At 41.7% G+C, this 19,704-nt stretch overlaps 1 protein-coding gene and 1 long non-coding RNA gene across 4 annotated transcripts in view; one reads left to right on the top strand and one right to left on the bottom strand.

The window, feature by feature from the left end:
• Positions 1-19,704, top strand: part of LOC116723832 (LIM homeobox transcription factor 1-beta-like) — a 54,376-nt gene that overhangs the window by 24,863 nt on the left and 9,809 nt on the right. The gene's annotated exons all lie outside the window — the stretch shown is intronic.
• Positions 10,265-11,013, bottom strand: LOC116723848 (uncharacterized). The gene is made up of 3 exons (XR_004340049.1): positions 10,876-11,013; positions 10,662-10,767; positions 10,265-10,570 (listed from the first exon to the last, which is right to left on the bottom strand). It is a non-coding gene; the product is annotated as an uncharacterized LOC116723848 (long non-coding RNA).

The following is a 19,704-nucleotide window of genomic DNA, read 5'->3' as shown; positions in this document are numbered from 1 at the left end:
CGCATGTTAAGTGTATGTTATATAATTGTAATATTAAAAAAAACCTAAAGAGTTGCCTAAAAATAATTTAACACTCGGTATACAAACACATACATCAACACACACACACGCCCACGCACCCCCCACACACACACGCACACCGCCATTGACTTACCTTGTGCCGAATTGCTGCCTCTGTTCTCAGCCTGTTCCCGTAGAAGTGGATTTCCTCCCGCATTATTTTCCTCGCTGAGTGCGCTGAGTGAAACTGTATCATCGTTATTGGTTTATTCAGGATCACCAAACGATGAAATGTCTCATTCACATTTAAAAAGAAACTGCAGCATAGCGAGTTGCCCTAAGTTGCCGTGGTGGTGCAGGGGTTAAAAGCACAACCCACATATGGAGGCCTTTGTCCTCGACTTGACTGTTGCAGGTTCACTTCCCAGCCTGGCGACCTTTGCCGCATGTTTTCCCCGTTCTCTCATTACCCATTTCCCTGTCAATTCACCATCAAATAAAGGCCACTAAAGCTAATAAAACCTTTTAAGAAAATACTACTGGCAGTCAAGAATCCCCAAATTCACTTTAAAAAACATTAGATACCACTTAAATCTACAAAAATCCCAACACAAGTTTACAAAAATCATAACAAAAATGCTGCTTAGAAAAATACTAAACCAAGGGTGCTTAAGTCCAGTACTCGAGAGATACTGTCTTGCAACGTTTAGGTGCATCCTTACTCCAACAGACCGGGATCAGCTCTGAACAGACCTGCTAAGGAGCCGTTCATTTGATTCTGGTGTGCTGGAGCAGGGAAGCATCTGAAAGTTGCAGGATGGTAGCTCTCCAGGACTGAACTTGAGCAACCCTGTACTAAACAGCCATATATACCGTGATATCCAAATAAATAAACTTACTTTAAGCGAACTATGTATATGAATTGATACTCTTGCACAAATGGAAAATTAGTGCATCCGTAAAAAATGATGAAAAACACAATAATCTTAACATGGAACTTACCTTGTTACAATAAGCTCCAGACAGGCGCCATACTACTGTCCCTGCTCCTCGGACAAACACATGACGTCACAGATACATTACAATTGTGGGAGCAACTCTGTCTGGTTAGAAAAAAACAAAAAAAAAACTCTGTCTGGTGTTGATTTCAAAATTATCGCCAGACAGAGTTGCTTAAATTTAACTCTCTGAAATAACACCAACTCCTTAGGGAAACTAACACTCCTATCGTTGAATTAGACTAAACAAGTGTTGAATTAGCACTGTTTTTTTACAGTGTTAATTGTAACACCAGTGTTGGTGTTTTTAACATACAACACCAACACTGGAAATCTAACACTTTTGATTTTGCTGTGCATGGGCGTGCGCTTGTGCGTGTGTGTACAGTCTACAGTATGTAAAAACGATATTCCTAACACATACTACGTTGTGGAGACCAACTGCCCCTTGTGGGGCCCGTAAGACGAAATGCTGATTTTGGGTTAGGAGTTAAGTTTAGGACTAAAGTGTGAATTGACGGAAGTCAATCCAATGTCCTTGTGTATATAGAAAGACGTACAGTGTGTGTGTGTGTGAGGTGTACAATGCTGAGTCACACCAACATCAAAAGATACTAATATATTTTACATTGTACTGTATTGATCTGGCAGCCTTCTTTCCAGGGTGTACACCTCCCTCTCTTCCCCTTTCGACCAGTGACTGCTGAAGCTAAGCACCAGTCCCCATGCAGAGACAAGTGGTATAGACAATGGATGGCTGGATGGATGGATTTTACTGTTAGCTCTAAATAGAATTTGGGGTCTCCTAAACAAGGTAGTTTCTATGGCAGCCAGCAGGACTTTGGTCTTTGACAGCGTTCCAGTGTGGTTGACGATTTGTGTTATTTGTTTTAAAATCTTGTGTGAGGCAGCTTTCAGAGTGACATGCGACTTATTCCAAAATTCACGATAAAGGGTTGTTGTGTTCACTTCAGCCATGCTATGTTAGGGCCACCTCTTTGGAGAAGCTTTGACCCCTGTCCTTGCACCCCATGTCTCCACATTGCTCAAACATCTTACAAAAGCATAAAGAAGTACAGGATTAAAAGGAATAAGACGGCTGGAGAAAAGATGAAGTCGTAAACAGACTGTGTGTGTTCCTTCACTGTTCTCTTGTTTGTTCTCCCTCTTGAGGGAGCTGGATGATCTAATGGAAGAGGCTGGCTAGGATGGTGGGAGTGTCGAGTGGCAGCTTGTTGGGGTTTTAATTAGTCGGAGTAATCAAAAGATGATTGTGAATGCGGCAAAGGAAATAAAAGCAAGCTTCATTGAGTAGGGCTGCACTGTTTGCTCAGCCAAAGCTCAAGAAGTCAGAGAAAGGCCAGGATATTCTCTGGGGACCCACTTCAGCATGTTTGCAGGCAGACATTAATCACTCTGACTAATTTATTCAGTTTCAATGGTTCAGAGTGAGGTGAGTAGATTGTGTGATAGTTATCAAAATGTACTTTTTTTCCCCATCAGATGTTCAGAAAAAAAACCCCTAAAATAATTAAAGCTGCATGTACAGGTATTCTAAAAATGTAATTACAGTTGCATTGATCACTGATCACATTTATATTGCCAACATCTTTTTAGCTGTATTATTCATTCAGTGTAACAGTAAGTTACAGCTTATATACTGTATATGTGCATATATATATGTATATGTACTTACTGCCATAAAAGACATCAAATCTGGAGCATCCAGAGCAAGACCAGCAGGCTGAGGAACAGTTTCTTCCCTTCAGCTGTCAGACTCCTGAACTCAGGCTGCACCAAATGCAGCTTCCACCTATAGATTATTTACACAGATACATAACTTTATATATATCACTTAAATTACTTTATTGTTTATTTATTTATTTTTCTGTGTGGTGGAGCTAGCGGTGGTATGACAATAACAATTATTGAATCCTTGAATCTTGAATCCTGGAAAATATAAATTGATACATGAAGAATACAGCAGTGTATGTCATCGTCAACCAACAGTTACATCAGTAATGTGTAGAACAAATAAAAACGGAAATCAATTAATCAACCTCAGAAATTATGTGAATATCCTACCTCGGCCTGTGATCTACTATCTTGGTTTTTTATTTTGCATCTAGAAGGGAGAAAATATATATTTAAGAGTTACATTGCCTCCCCTCATCCACAGCACTGATTTTGTGCCTGGTAAATAAATAATCTGTACAGTCACTTGATATGTAGTGTAGATTAACGTGGACCTAATGACACACTGGTGCGTGTTCCCACTTTAGCTTCAATGCTAATTAATACACACACACACACTGAGGCATTACATAACACATATTTCCTCCAGATACATTCGGTATTTTGTAGGGCTGCAACGATTCTTCAAATGATTCGAGTACCTCGATTATTAAAATTCCTTGAGGAAAGTTTATCTGCCTCAAATCTTCGTTAAATTATGTTTTATTATTTAGCGCACCATGTTGTGTTTGTTACATCCTCAGACACCATGTGAGGATGTAACACACATGGGCTTGTTTTAACTGAAGTTTTGTTTTGTGATGGCTTTGTTTCTTTTTGTTTTGTGAGGTAAGGGGATTGTTGGTGTGGTAGCATAGAGAATCTGATGGTCCTATGTGCGGATTGTGGTGATTGTGGCTTTGTGGTTTTCCTTCTTTTTTTCATTTTGGCTGACCCATGACATTGTTGAATCTTAGTTATTGGGGTTTTGAAAACCCACTGTTTTCTGGTTCAGGCAAACATGTTATCATTTTGACTGAATGAGTCTGACAGAATGTTTTGTGAGCAGACTGGATAAATGCAGGAAAATACATGAGTGATAGAGCAACATTATTGTGTTCCAACCACAAGTTTAATGTCTAAGAGCTCAGAACTATTGTTGCTGAGCATTTATTTAATTCCCCTAAGTTCTTTTTAGGTATAAAAAGAACTCGCTCCCCAACATCAGGTATGATGTTGGGGAGCGATCTATGGTTGATGCAGAGGTGGGGGGTCCCTTTGTGTCTGCCTCGGGTAGGGCAGATAAACCTGTAGCTGAGAGTACAACTCTTCCCAGGAATGTGAGTGAGAAGGGTAAACCTGTTACTCTGCCACATCACAATCCATTCTCTGTGAAGTTGTCAGGGTGTTCTTGGTTAAATGCAAAGTTAAAGCTGAGGCTTGCCTGATTGCAGTAGGAGAAGGAAGAAAGAGAGTGGGCAATACAGATTTGAAGAGTTGTAGCTGAAACAACTATAAAACTTTAACTAGATCTGAGTAAATACTCAGTTTTTCTTCCATCTGATAACAGTTTGGCCACCTTAAAGGGCAGAGATGCCTGCAGGACATCATCAGAGGGTGCGCACAAAATCACTGTACCTGACCCACAAGAGCACAACCACATCTCCTATGTGCATCGTGTGTGTTACACAGAATTACTACTAACCTAACACACACAAATACAGATCACATGTGTGCATAGCTCACAAAAACAGTGGATCTGATCCACACAAAGACCAACACGTATAATGCAACACACTCTCATACACACATGCATAGCTTACTTTTTATTTTTTACAAATTATACTAAATAATAAAGACAGGAAAGCAAATCCTACCCAATATGATCCACGGGAGGTAGAGGACGGAGATTCCCACGTTCAGGTGGTGTGTCTGAGACTTCCAGAGGAAGAGGTGAAACAATGTTTGCTTCATTTATCCTCTTTTTGGCAAAGGTTTGACTAGATTTAGCGGAGGCTTAACTGTTTAACCCTCACGCAATCTAGCACGACACTCAGGAAGAGCGCGGCAGATGTCACAGTCGGCCAACCGGGTAACTCGTCAGCTCTTCGGTTCACGAAACCACAAAAAAAGTTGTTAAACCAGTCAACCCCAACAGAACTGGACACAGAGTGAAAAGCTCAGGCAGGGTCTACTGAACCCCGCTTAGAACTACGGAAGGGTTAAAATGCAGCTTATTCAGTTTTAGCTAGCTTCACTGCATAGTAACATTTAGCTTGCAAAAAATGCCAAACCGCCAAATAAACAAATATAAACTGACCAATAACATTTAGGTTTAGGACAGACATGTATCCACCCCCACAGACTCACACAGATATGGGCTATATACAAGATGTTTTGACACAAAACAACTTTGTTTTTCCTGCAATTTTGTTAATAGTGAATAGGATTAAATGATAAAAAAACTCCGATAACTAAAATATTTTTTTTACTTTAAGGAAAACCTTGAGGTAAGCACAGTGCATACAGCTGCAGGTGCTACTGAGAGGGCATATTTAATGCCTGTAAGCACATCTCGTTTGTTCCAGTGTTCTGTGAAATGGAAGATAAAAGTCATTTTGGAGTTTTTAAGCAAATTGCAACGGCCGTAGGATGTGTTGGCTGTACTTCTACAATGTAGAGCCTCATGATCTCATGATCTCATGATAACAGACCTCATGATCTGTTAAAGATTGCTTATCATACAGCAAATTGAAAGCTGCCGTCAGAACATGGAAACTCTGTGCAGAAAGACCGCGAGCCGGGAATCGAACCCAGGACTTTCTTGCTGCAAGGCAACAGTGCTTTATATACACTGCCTGGCCAAAAGAAAAGTCGCCACCTGGATTTAACTAAGCAAATAGGTACAAGCCTCCTATTGGATAAGTACTGCATAGGCGATTATCTTTCAGCTGGCAACAAGTTATTTAACCCCAGCTGATGCAATGAGTAACTCCTCATTTCTTAAACAATCATGGCAAAAGACACATCCTGTGGTCGTGGAAAAGACGTTAGTCTGTTTAAGAAGGGTCAAATCATTGGCATGCATCAAGCAGAGAAAACATCTAAGGAGATTGCAGAAACTACTAGAATTGGGTTAAGAACTGTCCAACGCATCATTAAAAACTGGAAGGATGGTGGGGAACCATCGTCTTCCAGGAAGAAATGTGGTCGGAAAAAAATCCTGAATGATCGTTTTCGGTGATTACTTAAACGTTTGGTCAAATCAAATCGAAGAAAAACAACAGCAGAACTCAGGAGTCTGTTTAATTGTGAACACAAAAGCATTTCCACACGCACAATGCGAAGGGAACTCAAGAGGTTGGGATTGAACAGCTGTGTAGCCGTAAGAAAACCTCTAATCAGTAAGGCTAACCAGAAAAAAAGGCTTCAGTTTGCTAGGGAGCATAAAGATTGGACTCTGGAGGAATGGAAGAGCGTCATGTGGTCTGATGAGTCCAGATTTACCCTGTTCCAGAGTGATGGGCGCATCAGGGTAAGAAGAGAGGCAGGTGAAGTGATGCACCCATCATGCCTAGTGCCTACTGTACAAGCCTGTGGGGGCAGTGCTATGATCTGGGGTTGCTGCAGTTGGTCAGGTCTAGGTTCAGCAACATTGTGTGCCCAAAGAATGAGGTCAGCTGACTACCTGAATATACTGAATGACCAGGTTATTCCATCAATGGATTTTGTCTTCCCAAATGGAACGGGCATATTCCAAGATGACAATGCCAGGATTCATCGGGCTCACATTGTGAAAGAGTGGTTCAGGGAGCATGAGACATCTTTTTCACACATGGATTAGCCACCACAGAGTCCAGACCTTAACCCCATTGAGAATCTTTGGGATGTGCTGGAGAAGGCTTTGCGCAGTGGTCAGACTCTCCCATCATCAATACAAGATCTTGGTGAAAGATTAATGCAACACTGGATGGAAATAAATCTTGTGACACTGCAGAAGCTTATTGAAACAATGCCACAGCGAATGTGGGCTGTAATCAAAGCTAAAGGCGGTCCAACAAAATATTAGAGAGTGTGACCATTTTTTGGTGGTGACTTTTATTTTGGCCAGGCAGTGTATATATATATATATAATTTTTTTTTAAATGAGCTGCTTCTGGGGACTGTCTGAATAAGCAATCAACAATGTTTTATTACATTCAGCATTACTTCACAACAATGCAAAGTATTTTTCATTTTTGTGACAGAAGAAGTCGAACGCATTGTGATCTTTCATCCACATTGATGTGTCACAAAGACAAGCTGAAGTTTATGCCCACATCAAGAAATTTGGTGGCCCTAATGGACATGAACAGCTTACCTGTCCTTCAGATGGACAGAAGGTTAGGGCAGTTCTCTAATCCACTTTACCTGACCCACAAGAGCACAACAGCATCTCCAATGCGCATCATTGCAACTACAAAAAAATCAGTGATTTTTTTTGTAGTTTGTTTTTAATTTGAGAAAATGTTTAGAAGAATCCTTTTAGGGTCTTTTGAGCAAAAAAACTCAGCTTAGGCTGTTTCATGTCAGTTGGAAATCTACCAAAGGCAAATGAATTACTCATTACTTATGTGAACTGTGGTTCAGTTGAAGGGCAAATAGAAAAAAAGATTTTATATTTTATTTGGAGTGAACAGTTGCATGTTTGGGAACAACAACCAGCACTAAAGCTTGTGTAGTTCAGAAATGCCAAGTTTAATTTTAGATGTTGCATGTTTCCCTTTTTAACTGAAACTTTTATATCCACAAGAATTAGAAATATTAAAATGCCATAATTTCCATTGTTGTGCCACAGATTTAAATAAATTGATGCAAAGAATATGGTAGTTCTGAGCAGGCACGTGGAGGTGGGGGTGGGGGATATTTTTTATGCCTGCTTGTGAGCTCTTTGCTAAATATAACAATTTATCAAAATTAATGAGTCGGGCTGCCCTCGGTTTAATAATGACTGAATGGATTCTCAGTTCCTCTGCCTCCATGTTACCATGAATATTTTTTCCGACATACATTTGTTTGTGAATAAACTGACTTCAACTGATGTTGAAGTTAGAAAAACAGTTTATTTTTTGTAATTGTCCACGCAATAGCTGAAAAAATCCGCCCCCAAACACAGAAATGCTTCCGGCTGCAGAAAAAACCTTTGATGTTAATTTTATCAGGCTGCTCCTGTGCTGGACTAAATGCCCATTTCGCTACAGGCAGCCTGAGTCGGCCTCACTGCTATGGGTCAAAATCAGATCCTGCTAGAAACAGTACCAGACTGTCACTGCGACACACCTCAGAGCCCTGGTACCACCTGCTCACTTTTCGCTCTCTGCTTCACCTTAACATTTCTACCAGGTGGTTCACACCGCTGCTGATGGGATCTGGGCTGGAGGTGAGCGGTTGTGAATAGAAGTTACTGCAGAACCTCAACTGTTAAAGGCAGATTCCGCCCATAGCATTGGGAGTTCACAAGATATCACTACATAACCATTAGCGAAAATACTCTACCAATAATTTGGACCACAGCATAAAGTCAAACATGCCACAATTAAATAAATCACGATGTCCTAAAAACAGGGGTGGACTGGCATAGGGGCTACTGAGAGATTCCATCAGAGAGATGTGCAGCGGCTCTCTCTTCATGCAGGGATGGACAAAGGTAATATGGGGCTTCAGGCAGAATCACGATTTAGCCCACCGGCCCCCTCCTACTAAGAACCTCAGCATTTCTAACAGTGTTTAAATATAGATTTAGTGAAGTTAGCGAGAGGTAGCCCACGTTAATTGGCTGAGTTTAAAATCAATCACTGATTATTGGTTATTATTTGCTGTGATGTATTTGTGAACAAACCCATGTCAAACAGAAAGACTACTGATAGCATCAGATTGTAGCCATGGTAACACAACAATCAAACTATCAAGATGATTCTTTGCATTTTACAAAGAAAACTTCTTAATTAAATACTAAATGTACCATTTATATTTTATTTTATCTCTGTTGAATGCATTAAATCCAATTTAAAAACATTGTCATTCTCAATAAATGAATGCTATAGGGTTAGATCTATGGTCTGTGTTACAATTCAGGCATTTATAGGGCCCCCTGAATGTCTGGAGGGGCCCCAACAGCAGCTACTGAGTTTTATTTGCGTTGATATCTCTGTCTTACAATTCTAGTTCTCAGAGATGGTAACATAAAAAATTACGTAGAGTTAACCCCTCTGAGCTTTCTTGATCTTTAGAGCAGTCTGCAGCCAAGTTGCTATGGAGGTAATCAGTCAGATATTATTTGGGTTTGATTTAGTAAAATAGCAGCAAATTTGCTTATTTTATAACATACTTCATAACCAGTGACCTTCTCTCCTACAGTTTGTTTAAAAACTAGTCTCAGATCCACACGGCCCTCCAGCACTGTCAGCAGCAGAAACAGCAACATTATACCTATCAGGGAAAACATAAGGCACTTTTCCACTAGCCCGCCTCTAAACTGGTATGGTCGCGGTCCGCCTCAGGTAATGAGCATTAGTGAGCATTTATCTGTTCCTCGTTGTTGTGGGCGGGTCTTGACCGCGCAGCAGCTGTGTTCAATTCTCCGCTGATATCTGCAGCAACATTCAGCAAAGAAGAACCTTGAGGTTGTAGTTCTGATCTCAAATAAAGCAAGATATTTCATTTTCAAACATAATGATAAAGACTCCCCTGGTGAAAAAATGTATATACTAAGTATGTTAAATTTAAAATACTTGAGCATACTTTAAGTCAGACTAATCATGAGTATACTTCAAGTTCACTTAGGATTAGTTAACTTGAAGTGTGACATTTTGGAACAACTAATTTTGTACTCAGTGTCTTTAATAGTATTTAAATTGTATTAAAGCATAATTTAAAGTGTACTAAGTGTACTTCACTATACTTTTTTTGACAACTTAAGTTACGCTTAGTATACTTTACGTATATTGCTTTTTAGGTAATATAAACATGTTTGATTGCTATATTTTGAGTGTACTATTTTTGTGATTGAATTAAATTTAAATTATACTTAGAATGTATTTTAAGTATATTGGCATTACATATTTTATATATTAGTAGTGTGATTACAGTATGCTACAATAACACTTTTGGTTTATTATAATTGCTAATGGAGTACACTTTTTAGTTACTTAATGTCTTATTATTCTGCTTTGCCACTTTGTACATTACATGCTTCATACACACTACAGTACTGCAAACACATCAGACTACCACAACACAGAAAGATCAATTACAACACACTTTACAGGTGAAACTAATTACATTGTGCTTTCAATATATTACCATTTTGGTAACACTTTATTTGATGGGGTGTGTGACTGACATGACACTGTCATAAACATAACACCTGTCATCCAACTTTTAAAGCAACTTCTCATTAAAAGTGTCCTTATTTACTGAATGACACTTCATGACACCTGTTAGTATGTTCCTATATCATGTTTATGACAGTTTCATGTCAGTCTCATGCACACCCCATCAAATAAAGTCTTACCCACATTTTTCAAGAGGACATTGCCAATACTTGAATTGAATCTTAGAATTGTACAAATTGTCAACACATTCAAAGTTTACAGACAACATACTTATGAAAATTAGCACAATAAAACAAGAGGTACACTTTAGAGCACATGTGAAAAATATTTCACCAAGGACAGAGTGTTGTTTTAATTCAGTATTCCAGAATTACTCCAGACAAACTGAAATTTCTCCTTCCTAAGAACAGTGAAGATCAACGACAGAACATTCCTATTCACTGCACGACTACACTTTACAGAAACCTACAAAAGAGAACAATAGAGCAATTAAACAGAGAAAGTAGTTGTATTTTAAAGAGTGCAGAAAAACGGCAAAGAAAAAAGTAAGACTTACAATTTTAGCATAGCGTTGTGGACTCGCTATGTATGTGACATCAGAACTGATGATGATTGGGACTGGATGCCTGGGGTGGAAAGACATTTCTGAGTGTCTTCTTTGCCTGTTTATGTCAGAAGTAGAAAAAATAGTCAGCAATATTATAGAATCAGTTGATGTTGGCATTAACTATGAAGTTGTTTTAAGTGTGGACTTAAGGGAGACAAACTACCTTAAAATCTTTCCATCCATGATCTGAACACGTTGATCCTTGCAAGGTGGTGAGGGGGGCTAGTGGTGCCCATCTCCAGCAGTCAAAAAATGAGAGGCAGGGTTCACCTTGGACAGGTCACCAGTCCATCACAGGGCCCTGAAAGCTAACAATGAATAAAATGCATGAAATAAAATGGTAGATTAACAAGGGGAATAAATTCTGTCCAATTACTTTTTTAAGTCAAATCATGTTTATTAAGCACTTAGTGTTTGCTGTTAAAACTGTAGCTAGCTGCTCAGTAAGAAAAAAAAAAAGACTTACAGCATGAAGACGATGTGGAGGTTCATCCTCAGAACTGGTTGGTGATCTGGTGGAGCCAGAGCCTCTTCTGAGACAGGAAAGTCTTTAGGTTTTCTAATACCTGATCCTTGGCTGCTCTGTTAAGAGCAACGAGCTGCTAGCAGCGCTGCTAGATCATTCAGCTGCAAAACGTACCGCATGTGTTCCTGGCACTGATTGTGATTGAACTCATAATCAATCTGTTTCTCCATACTGAACAGCTCTCTGATAGCAGACGACATATCTGTGGTCCACAGCTAAACTTTAAGGTTGTTTTTGAGCTTTCGGTGACCTAAATAACGAGCCAGTCAATGAATGCTGTGAGCTGTCAATCAAATGGTTTCGGTGAAGTACCTTGATCGGTTATGCTAGTAAGCAGGTACTGATCAGCCGGGCTGAGCTGCGCCAGATTTGCTAATGGAAAACGAATCTGGCCGAGGCAGATCGAGACCATACTGGTTAGAGGCGGGCTAGTGGAAAAGCACCTATACACTATATTTGGTTTTCATTGTCCCCACATGATGACAATTATATAGTAAGATCCAATTAAATATTAGATTCTTCATTAATATGAGTTGTTGCTATGTTGTTTTATGGTGTTTTAAGATCTTGTTCAGAGTGCCCCTTTTTAACTTCGAGCCTCTGCCCCTCCGAAGGTCTCTGCACGGCCCTGGTTCTGAGTTGATTTCATTTTAAATGTAGACAATTTATTTTCTTAAAGAAAACTCATTCAAATCTACTTTATTATAATTTTCTATTATGACAACAACTTTTCATCGTCTGCATTATATTAGATTTCCAAAACAAACTGTTCTGAGTCAAGTATCTGCAATAATATTTAATGTATGATCTTTATTATTTTCTGCTCATCTTTGTCACTGTGCAGATGTCAATTTTAAACAGATAGGCAAAAATGCGCAGGTTGAAATAAGTTAGTAACAGGAAGAAATCTACTGAAGAGAGGAGTGAAGTATGACTTGAAGAGGAGCAGTGCAGCTGTTCAAACAGAGCCCTTGTATACTTCCCTCCCAGTCAGCTCCTTCCTCCTTCCACTCTCATCCCAAGATTCAGCAAGGAACTGCCTCTGACATTTCTACTCACCATCAGCACTTCTATAATTTAGTCTGGCACAAAACAGTTAACAGTTTTTGTATATTTTTTGTACCATGTTCCTTTAACTTTTCTTCTAAGAAGTAGATTTCCTTTCCACTTATTCTAGGTTACCTACAACAGTTTGTGGTTCAGCTGAAATGGAAAATCCAGACTGTGCCTCAAACAGCAAAGAACGTAACTGGATTGTATCTGGTAGTGGTTTCCCCACTTATCTTCTTCTCTCAGTATCTCTTGACCACTTTGATTTTGAATTCAGTTAATCTCATCTCCCACTTTTTTATTTCTTGCCAACTGGGATTTCTTTATTGTCATACCAGCTTGACTTATTTGTGGTACGAAATTTGGACTCAGGTTCCAGATTAAGAAATTATCTATCTATCTATCTATCTATCTATCTATCTATCTATCTATCTATCTATCTATCTATCTATCTATCTATCTATCTATCTATCTATCTATCTATCTATCTATCTATCTATCTATCTATCTATCTATCTATCTATCTATCTATCTATCTATAAAAAATTCCCTTCTCACCCACCGCGGGTGGTTCTTATCCTCTGAGCTCGGGTCCTCTACCAGAGGCCTGGGAGCTTGAGGGTTCTGCGCAGTATCTTGGCTGTGCCAAGGACTGCACATTTCTGGACTGAGATGTCTGATGTTGTTCCTGGGATCTGTTGTAGCCATTGGTCCAGTTTGGGGGTGACTGCCCCGAGGGCCCCGATGACCACAGGCACCACTGTGGTCTTCACCTTCCAGGCCCTCTCCAGTTCCTCCCTGAGGCCCTGGTATTTCTCTAGTTTCTCGTGCTCCTTTTTCCTGATGTTGCAGTCGCTTGGTATTGCTACATCTATCACAACGGCTTTCCTCTGTTGTTTATCCACTACGACAATGTCTGGTTGGTTCGCCATTACCATTTTGTCCATATATATATGTACCATATATATATATATATATATATATATATATATATATATATATATATATATATATATATACGTGTATATATATTATTCCCAGCTATATATAGCTGGGATTAATAGAGCACACAGAACTTCAAATAAAAGGGTATTTTTACTCTCAAAAGGAACAATTTTCTCTGAGTTGCAAAAAATAAAAAAAATTAAGTTTAAGATATGGAACAAATAATAGTCTTTTGTTACGTGACTGATCTGTATAATACTAGTACGAAGCTCCTAATTAGTACACAGCAGAGAACACTCCACCACACCGTGATAGAAGCTTCTCAGGAAGTCTTGCTGACCAGCCAGGAAGTGTTGGCACTCCAGGTGAAGTCACTGGATATATGTACACATAGGTTGCTGTAGCTGGAGACTACCTCCACAGCTGATGCCCCGATGTACAGAGGATGGAGAGGATCATTGTCCCTTCTAACATCCACCATCATCTCCTTGGTCTTCTTCACATTGATGCAGAGGTAGTTGTCTCTGCACAACTGCACCACACATCTATTAAGTCCTGCCAGATATTTCTCTTCCTCCACCACAAGATCTCTGTCATAGAGATCTTGTGAGCCACTCTGTGGCTCACAAGATCACAGCTGGCTGTCACAGCTGCCTGTTGGGCCTGGGCTGGCTTCCAGAACAGTCACTCCTCTAGAACCCGACGGACCCACCGGTGGGTCCGTCGGGTTCTAGAGGTCAACAGAGACTGAAAACTCCAATGAGTGAAAGAGGTTAATGACTCCCTGAACTCTGGCTGTTCCATTTTGGAAAGCTCCTCTGCTGCCAAGCATATTTAGTCATATTCAATAAGTTAGAATATGCATTCTGATGAGGCTCATTTGTCAGATGAAATGTATTTTTTAAAAACAACCTTTTAGCAGGAGTTAAATATACTTTTCTTTTTTTTTAAATGTAAAAAATTAAATGTACTTTTGAAAAACAGATTTTTAGCAGAAATACTTTTCTTTTTTCTTTTTAAGGCTTCATTCCTGTATTAAAAATGTTTCTTTTATTGGTCAAAGGTAATATTCTAATTTTGAATGTTATGTTTTGATTAACTGTAGATGGAAAATAATCATAATTAATTCATCTGTGTGTAATTAATCTACATGTGTGTCACTTAGTAATAAAGATCCTGAAATAAATGGACTTTTCAATAATTGTTTTTGAATTGTTTTGTGCTGTATATAAAAACGTTTTATAAAAGTGGGGATTTCTGTACTGCTATAGCATGAGAGGAAATGACATTTTATGTCTGACTTGTCTTATGACTCCTCAGCTTCTATGATTAAATTCATTCTCTCAAAGTTTTGTGTCAATAGCAAATAAATCAATCCATCCATCCATCCATCCATCCATCCATCCATCCATCCATCCATCCATCCATCCATCCATCCATCCATCTTCTTCCGCTTATCCGGGGTCGGGTCGCGGGGGTAGCAGCTTCAGAAGGGAGGCCCAGACTTCCCTCTCCACTTCTTCTAGCTCTTCCGGGGGGAATCACCTCACCAGGGAGGCGTCCAGGAGGCATCCTGACCAGATGCCCGAGCCACCTCAACTGGCTCCTCTCAATGTGAAGGAGCAGCGGCTCTACTCTGAGTCCCTCCCGGATGACTGAGCTTCTCACCCTATCTCTAAGGGAGAGCCCAGCCACCCTATGGAGAAAACCCATTTCGGCCGCTTGTATCCGCGATCTCGTTCTTTCGGTCATGACCCAAAGCTCATGACCATAGATGAGGATGGGAACGTAGATCGACCGGTAAATCGAGAGCCTCGCTTTTTGGCTCAGCTCTCTCTTCACCACGACCGACCGATACAGCGCCCGCTTGACGGCAGATGCTGCACCGATCCGCCTGTCGATCTCCCGCTCCCTTCTTCCCCCATTCGTGAACAAGATCCCGAGATACTTGAACTCCTCCACTTGGGGCAGGACACCCCCCCTGACCCGGAGAAGGCACTCTACCCTTTTCCGGCTCAAGACCATGGCCTCGGATTTGGAGGCACTGATCCCCATCCCGGCCGCTTTACACTCGGCTGCGAACCGCTCCAGCGAGAGCTGCAGATCAAGACCCGATGAAGCCAAAAAGACCACATCGTCTGCAAAAAGCAGAGATGAGATCCTAAGGCCACCAAATCGGATCCCCTCAACACCTTGGCTGCGCCTAGAAATTCTGTCCATGAAAGTGATCAACAGAATCGGTGACAAAGGGCAGCCCTGGCGGAGTCCAACTCTCACCGGAAATGAGCCCGACTTACTGCCGGCAATGTGGACCAGACTCTGACACCGGTCATACAGGGACCTGACAGCCCGTATCAAAGGGCCCGGTACCCCATACTCCCGGAGAACCCCCCACAGGGCTCCCCGAGGGACACGGTCGAACGCCTTCTCCAAGTCCACAAAACACATGTAGACTGGTTGGGCGAACTCCCATGCACCCTCCAGGACCCTGCCGAGGGTGTAGAGCTGGTCCAGTGTTCCACGACCAGGACGAAAACCACACTGCTCTTCCTGAATCCGAGGTTCGACTATCCGACGGACCCTCCTCTCCAGGACCCCTGAATAGACCTTGCCAGGGAGACTTAAGAGTGTGACCCCTCTATAATTAGAGCACACCCTCCGGTCCCCCTTTTTGAACAGGGGGACCACCACCCCAGTCTGCCAATCCAGGGGAACTGCCCCCGATGTCCATGCAATATTGCAGAGTCGCGTCAGCCAACACAACCCTACAACATCCAGAGCCTTAAGGAACTCCAGGCGGATCTCATCCACCGCTGGGGCCTTGCCACCGAGGAGCTTCTTAACCACCTTGGCGACCTCGTCCCCAGAGATTGGAGAGCCCAACCCAGAGTCCCCAGGCTCAGTTTCATCAATGGGAGGCATGTTGGTGGGATTGAGGAGGTCTTCAAAGTACTCTGCCCACCGGCCCACAACGTCCCGAGTAGAGGTCAGCAGCACACCATCCCCACTATAAACAGTGTTGGTGCCGTACTGCTTCCCCCCCCGAGACGCCGGATGGTGGACCAGAATCGCCTCGAAGCCGTACGGAAGTCTTTCTCCATGGCCTCTCCAAACTCCTCCCACGCCCGAGTTTTTGCCTCAGCAACCACCCGAGCCGCATGCCACTTCGCTTGCCGGTACCCATCAGCTGCTTCCGGAGTCCCACAGGCCAAAAAGGCCCAATAGGACTCCTTCTTCAGCCTGACGGCATCCCTCACCAAAGGTGTCCACCAACGAGTTCGAGGGTTGCCGCCGCGACAGGCACCGACAACCTTGCGGCCACAGCTCCGATCGGCCGCCTCGACAATGGAGGCACGGAACACGGTCCACTCAGACTCCATGTCCCCCACCTCCCTCGGGACGTGTTCGAAGTTTTGCCGGAGATGGGAGTTAAAGCTCCGTCTCATAGGGGATTCCGCCAGACGTTTCCAGCAGACCCTCACAACACGTTTGGGCCTGCCAAGCCTGATCGGCTTCCTCCCCCACCACCGGAGCCAACTCACCACCAGGTAGTGGTCAGTGGACAGCTCCGCACCTCTCTTCACCCGAGTATCCAAGACATACGGCCGCAGATCCGATGAAACAATGACAAAGTCAATCATCGAACTGCGGCCTAGGGTGTCCTGGTGCCAAGTGCACATATGGACACCCTTAAGCTTGAACATGGTGTTCGTTATGGACAATCCATGACGAGCACAGAAGTCCAACAACAGAACACCGCTCGAGTTCAGATCGGGGGGGCCGTTCCTCCCAACCACGCCCCTCCAGGTCTCACTGTCATTGCCCACGTGAGCGTTGAAGTCCCCCAGCAGAACAAGGGAGTCCCCAGGAGGAGCACTCTCCAGTACCCCCTCTAAGGACTCCAAAACGGGTGGGTAATCTGAACTGTCGTTCGGCCCGTAAGCACAAACTACAGTCAGGACCCGTCCCCCCACCCGTAGGCGGAGGGAGGCTACCCTCTCATTCACCGGAGTAAACCCCAACGTACAGGCGCCAAGATGGGGAGCAACAAGTATGCCCACTCCTGCCCGACGCCTCTCACCTTGGGCAACTCCAGAGTGGAAGTATGTCCAGCCCCTCTCAAGGAGGCTGGTTCCAGAACCAGAGCCATGCGTCAAGGTGAGACCGACTATTTCTAGCCGGAACCTCTCGACCTCACACACTGGCTCCGGCTCCTTCCCCACCAGAGAGGTGACATTCCACGTCCCAAGAGCCAGCTTCTGCAACCAAGGATCGGACCGCCAGGGTCCCCTCCCTCTGCCGCCACCCATCACACAATGCACCCGACCCCTTTGGCCCCTCTCACGGGTGGTGGGCCCATGGGAGGGGGGACCCATGTTTCCTCTTCGGGCTGAGCCCGGCCGGGCTCCATGGGTAAAAGCCCGGCCACCAGGTGCTCGCCATCATGCCCCCCCTCCAGGCCTGGCTCCAGAGTGGGGCCCCGGTGACCCGCGTCCGGGCGATGGAGCGCCAAGTCCAATGTTTTTTTTCATCATTGGGGTCTTCGGGCAAATAAAGAAAAATAAATAATTTCCTAGGCAATTTCCCATCTTTGCATACAAGTAAAGCTCAATATGAAGAAAGTCTTTTGTCTAGAATATGGAAAAAAGATAAATTGCAAATTTATTTATAAATTTTGAAAGACAGTCTATTTAATTATCAGAATAATGTTAAATTGGCAAAATCTAAATATTTGATTAATCTTGTAGGTTCAAATGTGCATAGGCCTCAAGTCCTTTTTAGTGTCTTGGATAGGATTGTTAATCCCTCGACTGTATATGGCCCTTTAGCCTCTGTTGAACTTTTCTAAGTTTTTCACTGAAAAAATTGTTGCTCTTAGAGCCTTGAATACACTGTTAGATTTAGATTCTCATGGAATGCACAGCTACTTTGGATCATTTTCAGCCAGTTTCACTAGATGAAATAACCTCAGTAATTAAACATCTGCGGGAATCAAATTATCCCTGGGACTGTCTTCCTACCCATCTGATAAAAGACATTTTTGTCACCTCTGGTCCTTACATCTTAATAGTGATAAATACATCGCTGCAGTCAGGTTGCATCCCATCAATTCTCAAATGTGCCCCTTCTTAAAAAACCTAATCTAGATTCAAAATCTTTAAAATTAGAAAGTTTTAGGCCCATATCTAAACTCCATTTTTAATCCAAGGTCCTCGATAAAGGACCTTGGCACTCTAGGTGAAGTCTGGAGTAAAAACTGATTCAAGTTTTTATTCAGCTTTTTAAAAGATTATAATATAACTGAGAAATTTCAGTCTGGGTTTAAAGGTGCTCAACGTATTGAAACAGCTTTGCTTCGAGTGTATAATGATCTTTTTTTAACAGTAGATTCAGGCAATGTTGCTGTTTCATTACTTTTAGATCTGAGTGATGCATTTGATACTGTAGATCATGAGATTCTTTTATTTAGATTAAAACATTCTGTTGGCCTAAGAGGCTCAGTTTTGGAATGCTTTAAATTATATTTAGTAAACAGAACTTTCTCAGTCCATCTTAACTAATGTTGTTCTGGGGTCAAACCTTTAAAGTATGGCGTCCCCCAAGGCTCAATTTTAGGTCCTATTTTGTTTATTTTATATTTATTGCCTCTTGGTCAGATTTTTAAAAAATTCAACATTTTGTTTTATTGCTTTGCGGATGACGTCCAGATTTATATGCCCATAAAACTACTAAATGGTAAAAAATGAATCTCTACAGCTATTAATAGATTATTTGGCTGAAGTTAAATCATGGATTGAATAAAATTTTCTTCACCTCAATCATAGTAAAACTCAAGTCATATTACTTGGTCAAAACCTTCACACAAAAAATTCAGACTTGATACTTGGTGCTTTATCTCCGTTTTGTCGGACTTCAACCAGGAATCTTGGTTTGATCTTTGATAGCTGTTTAAAATTTGACAGACAAGTTAGTTCTGTTGTTAAATCCAGCTTTTAACACTTACGGATTTTAGCAAAGGTGAAATCTTATTTTTGTTTTAAAGATTTTGAAGGAATTATCCATGCCTTCATTACATCTCGATTGGATTATTGTAATTCATTATATAAATTCATTCTGTCAATATCACAAACAATCTTGATTCTTCAGATATGTCTTGTCGTGGTGTTTTGTATTTGGAAAACTTTTTCTCTACTGAGTTAAGTCTGTGAGAAGGCCTGCAGCACTACAACATTTAAGCATTTGTCTGTAGATAACTAGAAAACAATGAATCATTCTAAGTAGTGGACCATTATGCTCTGACATCTTGCTTCTTTTCCAGTTCTTAATTTTTATGGGACAGTTATAAGATACAGTGCATATCATGCTCATAATCAAGTAGGAATAGAAGTAGGGGTCTGTCTGCAAAACCCTTTAGGTTGAGGTTCAATTGCTAAATTATTGTCTGGATAAACTGGATGCAAATCTGTCTTC

Source organism: Xiphophorus hellerii, chromosome 8 (assembly GCF_003331165.1).
Source record: "Xiphophorus hellerii strain 12219 chromosome 8, Xiphophorus_hellerii-4.1, whole genome shotgun sequence".
NCBI classification, from domain to species: domain Eukaryota; kingdom Metazoa; phylum Chordata; class Actinopteri; order Cyprinodontiformes; family Poeciliidae; genus Xiphophorus; species Xiphophorus hellerii.
Note: the sequence above shows the minus strand (reverse complement) of the source record. Positions and strands in the feature narration are given on the sequence as shown.